Here is a 14,418-nt window from a genome sequence, read left to right on the forward strand (position 1 = left end):
GGTGACTGTACGATCTGAGAGTGTAAGCTCTACCCACAGTGACTGGAAGCTTGGCATGACGACTGTTGTTAGGCGTTTGTGGCAGGTAGGGGCATGTATGTATAAAGCAACACCTCCACCCATCGTTTCTGTTCTGTCCTGTCTGTAGAGTGTGTAATCTGGAATGTCATAGAATGAGTCTGGCTCCATGGGGTTTGCCCATGTTTCGCAGACAGCAATTAGTGTGGGCGTGATGCGTGTGATAGTGGGTATGAGCTCGTCCATTTTGTTGCACAAGCTCCTAGCATTAAATGTTAAAAAACTCATTCCTAGGAAAATTAGGTAAAGAAATACAACATGCTGGAGCCGAAAGAAGACATAGGACAAAAGTATAATATTGTGCAAGAAGGCGAAAATGGTGTAAGTGCAAGGGTATTATTACAGTACAACACGTTCCGTTCTGTATGAGTGGATATCTTGCACTCACCTAGGACTGTCTGGGTTTGCCCTTTTTCAATTTCTTCTTGTTTCTGGGTGCATTGGCAGTGGCCCGGCAAGGTCTTTCAGGTGTGACACTGCTTCGAGGGCGTTTGGAGCTATGCACTTGAAAACCGTCTGAGTCCGTGTCAGAGTCGCTGCCGGACTTGGTGAGCCGGCCTTGTGACATTGACTGTGCGAGGTCACCAATTGCCTTAGCTGGCAGCTGGAGCTGTGTTTGCGAATCTTGTTGTAGGTTGAACGGTCTGGGCGGTGATTGGTTGAAGTCAGGTAATGGGAGTTCCTCAGATTCTGATGAGCAAGCTGATGCAGCCTGATTTTCATCCGTGCTGCGACCTGGGACTTCCTTGTGAGGGCGAGAGAGTGTGCTCTGCCCATTCCAGGCTCCAGCTGCACGTTGGGTAGCGTCCTTGGTGGTGTTTTTGTTTCCTTTGGTGCACATGTGCAGCTGTGATGCCGAGACCCTTGGTCGGCTGAGCTTCACAGGTCCCACCCACTCCGTCCTGCTGGATATGTACCATTGTGTCGAGTTCTTCTCCTCATTTTAGTTCATCACGCAGTGAGTGTTCAATAGTAAAAAAAAAAAAAAAAAAAAAAGTGTCACTTTCAACGTACCTCTCTATAACATGACCCAGGTGTGATGTGAGTGGTCGCATTGATTTGATTTTTGTGTATAACATGACCCAGCTGTGATGTGAGTGGTCGCATTGATTTGATTTTTGGTTTGCTTGCAGGCACCTGGCACCCGCATTTAGCGACGCGGAACATTAGGCAATCCTGTGAATAGCTTAGTCGCAAAGTCAAGAATCACGGGCAAAAAGGCCCAAAACTGGGAGATTGTTTCTTTGCAGTTTTCTGCAGCCCTGGGCGAGTTGTTTAATGAAATGTGGCATTTTTCTGGGTTCACTTCCCTATGTCCAGCTACACAACAAGATCAGGGTGGCGATGGTCAGTTGTTGAGCTTCGAACGGGCAGAAAGGGGAGAAATTGTCGCTTTTTGAACATTTGTACCCACGTGTCACTTTCAACGTACCTCTCTATAACATGACCCAGCTGTGATGTGAGTGGTCGCATTGATTTGATTTTTGGTTTGCTTGAAGGCCGCTGGCACCCGCATTCAGTGACGCCAAAAATTTGGCACTGCTGTGAATAGTTTAGTCGTAAAGTGAAGAATCACGGGCAAAAAGGCCCAAGACTGGGACCCAGATGGGTTCTGTTCAGCTTTCAGCAGCCCTGGGCGAGTTTTTTATTGAAATGTGGCATTTTTTCTTGGTGCACTTTCCTTTTTTCAGCTATACAACAAGTTGAGGGTGGCGATGGTCAGTTGTTGAGCTTCAAACGGGCAGAAAGGTGAGAAATTGTTGCTTTTTGACCATTTGTGTCCACGTGTCACTTTCAACGTACCTCTCCATAACATGACCCGGCCGTGATGTGAGTGGTCGCATTGATTTGATTTTTGGTTTGCTTGTAGGCCGCTGGCACCCGCATTCAGTGACGCCGAAAATTTGGCACTGCTGTGAACAGTTTAGTCGCAAAGTGAATAATCATGGGCAAAAAGGCCCAAAACTGGGAGATTGGTTCTTTTCAGCATTCAACAGCCCTGGGCGAGTTGTTTATTGAAATGTGGCATTTTTTCTTGGTGCACTTCCCTACGTCCAGCTATACAACAAGATGAGGGTGGCGATGGTCAGTTCTAGAGTTTCGAACGGGCAGAAAGGTGAGACATTGTCGCTTCTTGACTGTTTGTCTCCACGGGTCCCTTCAACGTACCTCTCCATAACATGACCCGGCCGTGATGTGAGTGGTCGCATTGATTTTATTCTTCGTTTGCTTGTAGGCCGCTGGCACCCGCATTCGTGACGCCGAACATTTGGCACTGCTGTGAATAATTTAGTCGCAAAGCGAAGAATCACGGGCAAAAAGGCCCAAGACTGGGAGATTGGTTCTTTTCAGCATTCAGCAGCCCTGGGCGAGTTGTTTATTGAAATGTGGCCTTTTTTTCTTGGTGCACTTCCCTATGTCCAGCTACACAACAAGATGAGGGTGGCGATGGTCAGTTGTTGAGCTTCGAACGGGCAGAAAGGTGACTTGGAAATTGTCACTTTTTGACCATTTGTGCCCACGTGTCACTTTCAACGTACCTCTCTATAACATGACCGAGCTATGATGTGAGTGGTCGCATTGATGTGATTTTTGTTTTGCTTGTAGGCCGCTGGCACCCGCATTCAGTGACGCCAAAAATTTGGCACTGCTGTGAATAGTTTAGTCGCAAAGTAAAGAATCACGGGCAAAAAGCCCAAAACTGGGTGTTTGTTTCTTTTCAGCATTCAGCAGCCCTGGGCGAGTTGTTTATTGAAATGTGGCATTTTTTCTTGGTGCACTTCCCTATGTCCAGCCATACAACAAGATGAGGGTGGCGATCATTCAGTGGTCATTTCTTGAGTTTCTAATGGGCAGAAAGGTGAGAAATTGTCGCTTTTTAACCATTTCTGTCCACGTGTCACTATCAACGTTACCTCTCCATAACATGACCCGGCCGTGATGTGAATGGTTGCATTAATTTTATTTTTGGTTTGCTTGTAGGCCGCCGGCATTCGCATTCAGTGACGCCGAAAATTTGGCATTGCTGTGAAAAGTTTAGTCGCAAAGTGAAGAATCACGGGCAAAAAGGCCCAAGACTGGGAGATTGGTTCTTTTCAGCATTCAGCAGCCCTGGGCGCGTTGTTTATTGAAATGTGGCCTTTTTTCTTGGTGCACTTCCCTATGTCCAGCTACACAAAAAGATGACGGTGATAATGGTCGGTTGTTGAGCTTCGAACGGGCAGAGAGGTGAGAAATTGTCGCTTTTTGACCATTTGTGCCCACGTGTCACTTTCAACGTACCTCTCTATAACATGACCCAGCTGTGATGTGAGTGGTCGCATTGATTTGATTTTTGGTTTGCTTGCAGACCGCTGGCACCCGCATTCAGTGACACTGAAAACTTGTCACTACTATGAATAGTTTAGTCGCAAAGTGAAGAATCACGAGCAAAAAGACCCAAAACTGGGAGATTGGTTCTTTTCAGCATTCACCAGCCTTGGGTGAGTTGTTTATTGAAATGTGGCATTTTTTCTTGGTGCACTTCCCTATGTCCAGCTATACAACAAGATCAGGGTGGCGATGGTCAGTTGTTGAGCTTCGAACGGGCAGAAAGGTGAGAAATTGTCGCTTTTTGACTATTTGTGTCCACGTGTCACTTTCAACTAGGGGTCAAACGGGTGTACCGGGTACCCGCGCGTTAATCTCAGGTACCGTTAGTAAAAGGGTACCCGTTTGTAAAAAAAGAAAAGAAAAAAGGTGATCCTATCGTATTCCAAGACTCAAAATAGGAGTGCGGATACTCTTTTCCTTTTTCCTGTGCATTCCCGCTTTCGACTTTATCAGGCAGGAGCAGGCTGAGAGACAGACTTGACAGTTGTTCTTTCCACTCTAGTACAAGTAAAAATCCTCGTACTGGAGTTTTTTGATTGTGATGTGAGAAAATGCAAGACTTGAAACTCGTTCAAGGTGGCAGCTGAGTACTAGTAACTAGAAAGTTACGATGGTTCTCCAACATCGAACCTGCCACAGTACTTGATGAACTAGTGTCACCAGGCTGAGGGACCAGTCGGAGTGTCACACACGGTGATGTCCGTAGGTGGTAGCTACATGTATGATACTCATGGTTGTAGTTTGTTCCTTCAATCGACGAGCTGAAAAGTAGTTTGAAATATTGCATACAAGATTACGGGTTTGTGAAGATTCATTTCACGAGTTCAACAAGCTAGCACTAGCAGCTAGCTGGCCAGCAGCACATCAGCTGTGTCAGGCACCCCAGCTAGCTATGGGTGCGAACATCTTCTGAATGCAACGCCTTGCATGGCTTGAATCACATCGATCTGCAGCTGATTTGCGTACATGTATCAAAATACATGTAGCTTGTAGGACCATCATGTACGATTGTAAGTTACTGCCTGTGAAGTTATGTACATGGGCAAATGCACGGATGACATTCATTTGGAACCTTCATTGCCATAATAATATTATGATACACGAATCATAATGTAGTATCAAAATACAACCTGAGAATATACAAATTTAAAATTAATCATGATTTATGTGAGAAATGCGCAAAAAAATAATATGGCTGCTAAAGGGTGCCTGTTAACCCGCCCGTTAAGAAAATTACCCGTTCGTTAGTTAACCCTTTCAGTGCCAAGGACGAGATAACTCGTCCTACAGACCCCCACGCGATTGGCCAAGGACGAGATATCTCGTCCTCGTAGTGCGCACGTTACATTGCAGTGCATAGACTAGTGTACAAACTATCGTAACTCTGTGAAACATAAACGCATCGCAACAATCAATACACCGTTGGAAAGGTCTTGAGCTCATCTTTCCGTGGATATAATGTGCGTCGCGATGGGATAAAGAATCACTGAGCGGCGACAGGATGAACACCAAAATCACGGGCCGGATCGAACACGATTTTTTTTGTTCATGACTTCGCAGTTTTTTGGAGCGTGCTAGGGGATTTCCCTTTTGCACGACGCATGCGTGATGGACATCAAATGAAGCGCTTGGATCTCAGCTTTGCAGCGCAGTTCGAATGGTGAAAATCGGTTGAATTATTTGGGCAAGATGCCGAACAAGAACGTGAGATTGAGTTGTGCCGTTCCGAGGCACGGTGGAGTAGTTCGGAGAGGAGGTGGAAGTGGCCCTGTTGTGTCTATGTTGCTGAGATCTACCATGATGGATTCGCTTGGTCCTGATCTTTCCAACGAGCCCAGGATGATGAAAATCCATCATGGTGGAGTGAAATGGGAATAAATTCCATTCAGAGCTGTGCGCGCAAACTCACCAAGAGAGTCAGTGCACTGGACAGCCGGCCGATTGGAGAAAAGGGGCCCCGGCATGGAAAGGGTTAAAGGTACACCCGTTTGACCCCTACTTTCAAACGTACCTCTCCATAACATGACCCGGCCGTGATGTGAGTGGTCGCATTGATTTTATTCTTCGTTTGCTTGTCGGCCGCTGGCATCCGCATTTAGTGACGCCGAAAATTTTGCACTGCTGTGAATAATTTAGTCGCAAAGTGGAGAATCACGGGCAAAAAGACCCAAGACTGGGAGATTGGTTCATTTCAGCATTCAGCAGCCCTGGGCGAGTTGTTTATTGAAATGTGGCATTTTTTCTTGGTGCACTTCCCTATGTCCAGCTACACAAAAAGATGACGGTGATAATGGTCGGTTGTTGAGCTTCGAACGGGCAGAGAGGTGAGAAATTGTCGCTTTTTGACCATTTGTGCCCACGTGTCACTTTCAACGTACCTCTCTATAACATGACCCAGCTGTGATGTGAGTGGTCGCATTGATTTGATTTTTGGTTTGCTTGCAGACCGCTGGCACCCGCATTCAGTGACACTGAAAACTTGTCACTACTATGAATAGTTTAGTCGCAAAGTGAAGAATCACGAGCAAAAAGACCCAAAACTGGGAGATTGGTTCTTTTCAGCATTCACCAGCCTTGGGTGAGTTGTTTATTGAAATGTGGCATTTTTTCTTGGTGCACTTCCCTATGTCCAGCTATACAACAAGATCAGGGTGGCGATGGTCAGTTGTTGAGCTTCGAACGGGCAGAAAGGTGAGAAATTGTCGCTTTTTGACTATTTGTGTCCACGTGTCACTTTCAACTAGGGGTCAAACGGGTGTACCGGGTACCCGCGCGTTAATCTCAGGTACCGTTAGTAAAAGGGTACCCGTTTGTAAAAAAAGAAAAGAAAAAAGGTGATCCTATCGTATTCCAAGACTCAAAATAGGAGTGCGGATACTCTTTTCCTTTTTCCTGTGCATTCCCGCTTTCGACTTTATCAGGCAGGAGCAGGCTGAGAGACAGACTTGACAGTTGTTCTTTCCACTCTAGTACAAGTAAAAATCCTCGTACTGGAGTTTTTTGATTGTGATGTGAGAAAATGCAAGACTTGAAACTCGTTCAAGGTGGCAGCTGAGTACTAGTAACTAGAAAGTTACGATGGTTCTCCAACATCGAACCTGCCACAGTACTTGATGAACTAGTGTCACCAGGCTGAGGGACCAGTCGGAGTGTCACACACGGTGATGTCCGTAGGTGGTAGCTACATGTATGATACTCATGGTTGTAGTTTGTTCCTTCAATCGACGAGCTGAAAAGTAGTTTGAAATATTGCATACAAGATTACGGGTTTGTGAAGATTCATTTCACGAGTTCAACAAGCTAGCACTAGCAGCTAGCTGGCCAGCAGCACATCAGCTGTGTCAGGCACCCCAGCTAGCTATGGGTGCGAACATCTTCTGAATGCAACGCCTTGCATGGCTTGAATCACATCGATCTGCAGCTGATTTGCGTACATGTATCAAAATACATGTAGCTTGTAGGACCATCATGTACGATTGTAAGTTACTGCCTGTGAAGTTATGTACATGGGCAAATGCACGGATGACATTCATTTGGAACCTTCATTGCCATAATAATATTATGATACACGAATCATAATGTAGTATCAAAATACAACCTGAGAATATACAAATTTAAAATTAATCATGATTTATGTGAGAAATGCGCAAAAAAATAATATGGCTGCTAAAGGGTGCCTGTTAACCCGCCCGTTAAGAAAATTACCCGTTCGTTAGTTAACCCTTTCAGTGCCAAGGACGAGATAACTCGTCCTACAGACCCCCACGCGATTGGCCAAGGACGAGATATCTCGTCCTCGTAGTGCGCACGTTACATTGCAGTGCATAGACTAGTGTACAAACTATCGTAACTCTGTGAAACATAAACGCATCGCAACAATCAATACACCGTTGGAAAGGTCTTGAGCTCATCTTTCCGTGGATATAATGTGCGTCGCGATGGGATAAAGAATCACTGAGCGGCGACAGGATGAACACCAAAATCACGGGCCGGATCGAACACGATTTTTTTTGTTCATGACTTCGCAGTTTTTTGGAGCGTGCTAGGGGATTTCCCTTTTGCACGACGCATGCGTGATGGACATCAAATGAAGCGCTTGGATCTCAGCTTTGCAGCGCAGTTCGAATGGTGAAAATCGGTTGAATTATTTGGGCAAGATGCCGAACAAGAACGTGAGATTGAGTTGTGCCGTTCCGAGGCACGGTGGAGTAGTTCGGAGAGGAGGTGGAAGTGGCCCTGTTGTGTCTATGTTGCTGAGATCTACCATGATGGATTCGCTTGGTCCTGATCTTTCCAACGAGCCCAGGATGATGAAAATCCATCATGGTGGAGTGAAATGGGAATAAATTCCATTCAGAGCTGTGCGCGCAAACTCACCAAGAGAGTCAGTGCACTGGACAGCCGGCCGATTGGAGAAAAGGGGCCCCGGCATGGAAAGGGTTAAAGGTACACCCGTTTGACCCCTACTTTCAAACGTACCTCTCCATAACATGACCCGGCCGTGATGTGAGTGGTCGCATTGATTTTATTCTTCGTTTGCTTGTCGGCCGCTGGCATCCGCATTTAGTGACGCCGAAAATTTTGCACTGCTGTGAATAATTTAGTCGCAAAGTGGAGAATCACGGGCAAAAAGACCCAAGACTGGGAGATTGGTTCATTTCAGCATTCAGCAGCCCTGGGCGAGTTGTTTATTGAAATGTGGCATTTTTTCTTTGTGCACTTCCCTACGTCCAGCTACACAACAAGATGAGGGTGGCGATGGTCAGTTGTTGAGCTTCGAACCGGCAGAAAGGTGAGAAATTGTCGCTTTTTGACCATTTGTGGCCTCGTATCAATTTCAACGTACCTCTCCATCACATGACCCGGCCGTGATGTGAGTGGTCGCATTGATTTTATTCTTCGTTTGCTTGTAGGCCGCTGGCACCCGCATTCAGTGACGCCGAAAATTTGGCACTGCTGTGAATAATTTAGTCGCAAAGCGAAGAATCACGGGCAAAAAGGCCCAAGACTGGGAGATTGGTTCTTTTCAGCATTCAGCAGCCCTGGGCGAGTTGTTTATTGAAATGTGGCATTTTTTCTTGGTGCACTTCCCTATGTCCAGCTACACAACAAGATGAGGGTGGCGATGGTCAGTTGTTGAGCTTCGAACGGGCAGAAAGGTGAGAAATTGTCGCTTTTTGACCATTTGTGCCCACGTGTCACTTTCAACGTACCTCTCTATAACATGATCCGGCTGTGATGTGAGTAGTCGCATTGAATGGAAGTTTCCGGAGGAGGAAGGAGGAAACTGTAGTTATCACCAACCCTCACCGCGCCCAGCTCACGCCGCTACGGCGTGCGACCTGAGCTGGGAGCCCTGCCGTGCAGTATGGAACTGTCCTCAAGCCAGTCACGTATTTGGCAGCCCAGTGAGCTGTCTACCGGATTGCAGAGTTTAGAAGCGCCAAATGCGGCAGGGCCAGTCTCAGGCTGGTCGTGTAGGCGGCAGGCCGGCGGGTGACCGGCAAGGCTGCATTCGCATTTGGATCACCGAAGTGATACAGGTGCTTCGACTGCACCCTGTGGCGCATCAGGGAGGCATCTGGGGCCCAGGCAGCCCGCCCGTAAGCGCACCACCATATCAGGTATGCGCGGGTGGAGCAGCAGAGCAAGATGTGTGCCAGACACTCACCATCACCCGGTCGACTTCATGGTTGTGCGACTTTACACAGCCGCCACTCATTACTTGCTATTGCTTGCAGAAGGCCAGAATTTTTTTTCTTTTTTCGCTCTTTCCCTTCTTCCAGGCACGGCTTCATGTTAGAGCAGTAAATAGCAGTTAGGGACTCAGCTGAGTCAAGCTGGACTCAGTGTGTCAAGTTTGGCATAATACAAGAAGCGCGCTATCCCCAAACAGTTGTGTGGTTATTGTGTGAGTGTATATGCAGGAGTCCGCGGGCACGTGAGGGGGGGGGGGGGAGTGATAATTAAATTGTTGGTTTGCGTGTAGGCCGCTGGCACCAGCATTCAGTGACACCGAAAATTTGGCACTGCTGTGAATAGTTTAGTCGCAAAAGTGATGAATCACGGGCAAAAGGCCCAAAACTGGGAGATTGGTTCTTTTCAGCATTCAGCAGCCCTGGGCGCGTTGTTTATTGAAATGTGGCATTATTTTTGGCGCACTTCCCTATGTCCAGTTATACAACACGTTGAGGGTAGCATTGGTCAGTTCTAGAGTTTCGAGCGGGTAGAAAGGTGAGAAATTGTTGCTTTTTGACCATTTGTGCCTGCGTGTCACTTTCAACGTACCTCTCTATAACATGACCCGGCTGTGATGTGAGTGGTCGCATTGATTTTAGTTTTGGTTTGCTTGTTGGCCGCTGGCACCCGCATTCATTGACGCCAAAAATTTGGCATTGCTGTGAATAGTTTAGTCGCAAAGTGAAGAATCACGGGCAAAAAAGGCCAAAACTGGGAGATTGTTTCTTTTCAGCATTCAGCAGCCCTGGGCGAGTTGTTTATTGAAATGTGGCATTTTTTCTTGGTGCACTTCCCTATATCCAGCTACACAACAAGATGAGGGTGGCGATGGTCAGTTGTTGAGCTTCGAACGGGCAGAACGGTGAGAAATTGTCGCTTTTTGAACATTTGTGCCCACGTGTCACTTTCAACGTACCTCTGTATAACATGACCCGGCTGCGATGTGAGTGGTCGCATTGATTTGATTTTTGGTTTGCTTGTAGGCCGCTGGCACCCGCATTCAGTGACGCCAAAAATTTGGCATTGCTGTGAATAGTTTAGCCGGAAAATGAAGAATCACGGGCAAAAAGGCCCAAGACTGGGAGATTGTTTCTTTTCAGCATTTAGCAGCACTAGGCGAGTTGTTTATTGAAATGTGGCATTTTTCTTGCTGCACTTCCCTATATCCAGCTACACAACAAAATGAGGGTGGCGATGGTCAGTTGTTGAGCTTCGAACGAGCAGAAAGGTGAGAAATTGTCGCTTTTTGAACATTTGTGCCCACGTGTCACTTTCAACGTACCTCTGTATAACATGACCCGGCTGTGATGTGAGTGGTCGCATTGATTTTAGTTTTTGTTTGCTTGTAGGGCGCTGGCACCCGCATTCAGGGACGTCGAAAATTTTGCACTGCTGTGAATAATTTAGTCGCAAAGTGGAGAATCACGGGCAAAAAGATCCAAAACTGGGAGATTGTTTTTTTTTTAGCATTCAGCAGCCCTGGGCGAGTTGTTTATTGAAATGTGGCATTTTTTCTTGCTGCACTTCCCTATGTCCAGCTCCACAACAAGATGAGGTTGGCAATGGTCAGTTGTTGAGCTTCAAACGGGCAGAATAGTGAGAAATTGTCGCTTTTTGACCATTTGTGCCCGGGTGTCACTTTCAACGTACCTCTCTATAACTTGACCCGGCTGTGATGTGAGGGGTCGCATTGATTTTAGTTTTTGTTTGCTTGTAGGGCGCTGGCACCCGCATTCAGGGACCCCGAAAATTTTGCATTGCTGTGAATAGTTTAGTCACAAAGTGAAAAATCACGGGCAAAAAAAGTCCAAAACTGGGAGTTTGGTTTTTTTCAGCATTCAGCAGCCCTGGGCGAGTTGTTTATTGAAATGTGGCATTTTTTCTTGGTGGACTTCCCTATGTCCAGCTACACAACAAGATGAGGGTGGCAATGGTCAGTTGTTGAGCTTCAAACGGGCAGAAAGGTGAGAAATTGTCGCTTTTTGACTATTTGTGCCCACATGTCACTTTCAACGTACCTCTCTATATTATGACCCGGCTGTGATGTGAATGGTCGCATCGATTTGATTTTTGGTTTGCTAGTGGGCTGCTCGCACCCGCATTCAGTGGCGCCGAAAATTTGGCACTGCTGTGAGTAGTTTAGTCGGAAAGTGAATAATCATGGGCAGAAAGGCCCAAAACTGGGAGATTGGTTCTTTTCAGCATTCAGCAGCCCTGGGCGAGTTATTTATAGAAATGTGGCATTTTTCTTGGTGCACTTCCCTATGTCCAGCTACACAACAAAATGAGGGTGGCGATGGTCAGTTGTTGAGCTTCGAACGGGCAGAAAGGTGAGAAATTGTCGCTTTTTGACTATTTGTGCCCACATGTCACTTTCAACGTACCTCTCTATAACATGACCCGGCTGTGATGTGAATGGTCGCATTGATTTGATTTTTGGTTTGCTAGTGGGCCGCTCGCACCCGCATTCAGTGGCGCCGAAAATTTGGCACTGCTGTGAATAGTTTAGTCGCAAAGTGAAGAATCATGGGCAGAAAGGCCCAAAACTGGGAGATTGGTTCTTTTCAGCATTCAGCAGCCCTGGGCGAGTTGTTTATTGAAATGTGGCATTTTTTCTTGGTGCACTTCCCTATGTCCAGCTACACAACAAGATGAGGGTGGCGATGGTCAGTTGTTGAGCTTCGAACGGGCAGAAAGGTGAGAAATTGTCGCTTTTTGACTATTTGTGCCCACATGTCACTTTCAACGTACCTCTCTATAACATGACCCGGCTGTGATGTGAATGGTCGCATCGATTTGATTTTTGGTTTGCTAGTGGGCCGCTCGCACCCGCATTCAGTGGCGTCGAAAATTTGGCACTGCTGTGAATAGTTTAGTCGCAAAGTGAAGAATCATGGGCAGAAAGGCCCAAAACTGGGAGATTGGTTCTTTTCAGCATTCAGCAGCCCTGGGCGAGTTGTTTATTGAAATGTGGCATTTTTTCTTGGTGTACTTCCCTATGTCCAGCTACACAACAAGATGAGGGTGGCGATGGTCAGTTGTTGAGTTTTGAACGGGAAGAAAGGTGAGAAATTGTCGCTTTTGACCATTTGTGCCCGCGTGTCACTTTCAATGTACCTCTCTATAACATGACCCGGTTGTGATGTGAGTGATCGCATTGATTTGGGCATTAGGTAATTTTAGTACAGTAGAGTACAGTGAAGTACAGTAGAGTCGCGCAATGAAGAACGTCGAGCCCTAGAACGTCCTGCATGAAATGCTGTGAACGCCACAGCCCTAAGTTAAGAATGGCGGTGTTGATTTTCCGGCGGCTTTTGGGATAGATATGATCCAGTACGAATTGTTTCCTAGAACGTGCTATAAGAACGCAGCCAGATTACCCAACAAAATAAGAATGCCCCAGACTAACCCCTTGGAAACAACATTCTTGGACACGCGACTCTACTGTAATAGGAAGATATGTGTAGCTCATTGCCATGTTTGGTGTGTGCGTGTGTGTGTGTGTGTGTGTGTGTATATGTGTGTGTGTGTGTGTGTGTGTGTGTGTGTGTGTGTGTGTGTGTGTGTGTGTGTGTGTGGTGTAATCCCAGTACAAGTTGCTATGCCTAACATAGCTGTTCGCTATCATCGCTTCCGCGATGGGCAAGTCTGAGGTCTGAGGTGTGTGTGTAGGGATTCACTGGCCAGAAAAAGCCACTTCATAGCTGTGTGGTGTAGACCAGGCTGAATAGTGGCGGTCAATTCTTCAGCCGTGCAAGCTGTTGAATGGTGCAATCCCAGCACAAGCTGCTATGGCTTCTGCCGTAGCATCGCTATCATCGCCTCCGGCGATGGGCGTCCAATTGTCCAATGGTGTGTGTGTGTGTGTGTGTGTGTGTGTGTCTTGTTCGCTATCGTTGCTATCGTTGCTATAAGAGAAAATCTGTGGGAGCACATCCAGTGCATTTGCAGATTTGCGTGCTTCTCTTGCGACGGTTGTATGCATGGTACATTGTACATGGTGTTTGTGTGGGTGTTGGTGTGTAAGTAAGTAAGTATTACCGTCACCGGGGGCAGTGGTAACTGCAATTGGATCCCGGGACGGATGCCCTAATGCCGTCAACCCTGGTTCTGCACCTTGTCCTCACCCACATACTGAGGTGTGGCGAGCCCAGAAGTGGAATATTTTCCACCCAGTACAAGTCAAGTTCACCAAGAGTTTGACGAATTCAGGGGGTGTCGGCCGTTAAGCAGTTTAATAGCCAATTGAGACATCTTTCCAAGATTCCTTTTTCATCTCTCTCCCCTCTGCCGGGGAGACCCATGTGACCAGTCATGGAAGTGAGCAAGTACAATTACAAAATGTGTGTGTACATGTATGTTTGTATATGTGTGTGTGTATATGTGTGTGTGTGTGTGTGTGTGTGTGTGTGTGTGTGTGTGTGTGTGTGTGTGTGTGTGTGTTGGTGTATGTGTGTGTGTGTGTGTGTGTGTATAAGTGTGTGCACTATTGCATGCATGTGTGTATGCACGGGTGTATTTTCTTGTTCGTTACTCTCGTTTTTCTCAGGAGGAGGCCAGCTGAGACACTATAGTTGTGGTGATGAAAGTTGGGCAATGATGAATACAAGCAAAAGGCTGTGCAAAGAATTTCCAACCACAACCCTGCAGACCGGGAGCCAAATGAACAGGACCTCGACCAGCTTCAATTACAACTGAACATGTTTCTATAAGGAAGAGTTGACAAGGTACCTGGAGATTACAATGACTCGTGCCCTCTTAAAAGAACACTCCGCACGCACACTGCTTTGCATTTTAGAATATACATACGCTTTGTGTTACTGTGCAGATACATTGTGTCTGGTATAGCGAAATATGACCAGCACTTCATTGTATTGGGATGGGTGGCCTGTTCGATTATAATGGAACTTGTACTTCACTCCTATGAATAATATACTGCCGGGCTGCTAAAGATGTGCACACTCGACTGCTTTGGTCACGGGACAAAATCCGCTGGCCCGCACTCCACTGGATTATATACTGCATTGCATTGCTGGTGCCAATGTAGTGTACTTTATGTATGGAGATTTCTAATGACCTTGGTGCACGCTATTTACTGTTGCTAACGGGAAAGTCTAGACAAAACCTTGTAAATCTGAGTTTCCAACTTTTCGATACCTCAGCCAAGATTGCCATGTCCAGCACGGTGAGATAGATTAGTGGAGATAGATTTTAAAAGATGGCAATAAA

At 46.5% G+C, this 14,418-nt stretch overlaps 3 long non-coding RNA genes across 3 annotated transcripts; all 3 read left to right on the forward strand.

Moving 5' to 3' along the window:
• The first annotated feature begins 1,767 nt into the window (after nt 1–1,767).
• LOC135823424 (uncharacterized) lies at nt 1,768–2,636 on the forward strand. The gene is made up of 3 exons (XR_010554699.1): nt 1,768–1,827; nt 2,137–2,194; nt 2,503–2,636. It is a non-coding gene; the product is annotated as an uncharacterized LOC135823424 (long non-coding RNA).
• Nucleotides 2,637–10,384: 7,748 nt separating this feature from the next.
• On the forward strand, nt 10,385–11,489 carry LOC135822287 (uncharacterized). Its single transcript, XR_010554467.1, has 3 exons — nt 10,385–10,417; nt 11,096–11,153; nt 11,462–11,489. It is a non-coding gene; the product is annotated as an uncharacterized LOC135822287 (long non-coding RNA).
• Nucleotides 11,490–11,793: 304 nt separating this feature from the next.
• On the forward strand, nt 11,794–14,363 carry LOC135823837 (uncharacterized). Its single transcript, XR_010554775.1, has 3 exons — nt 11,794–11,886; nt 12,196–12,253; nt 13,739–14,363. It is a non-coding gene; the product is annotated as an uncharacterized LOC135823837 (long non-coding RNA).
• Nucleotides 14,364–14,418: the final 55 nt, after the last annotated feature.

Source organism: Sycon ciliatum, chromosome 8, assembly GCF_964019385.1.
Source record: "Sycon ciliatum chromosome 8, ocSycCili1.1, whole genome shotgun sequence".
Lineage (NCBI taxonomy): Eukaryota > Metazoa > Porifera > Calcarea > Leucosolenida > Sycettidae > Sycon > Sycon ciliatum.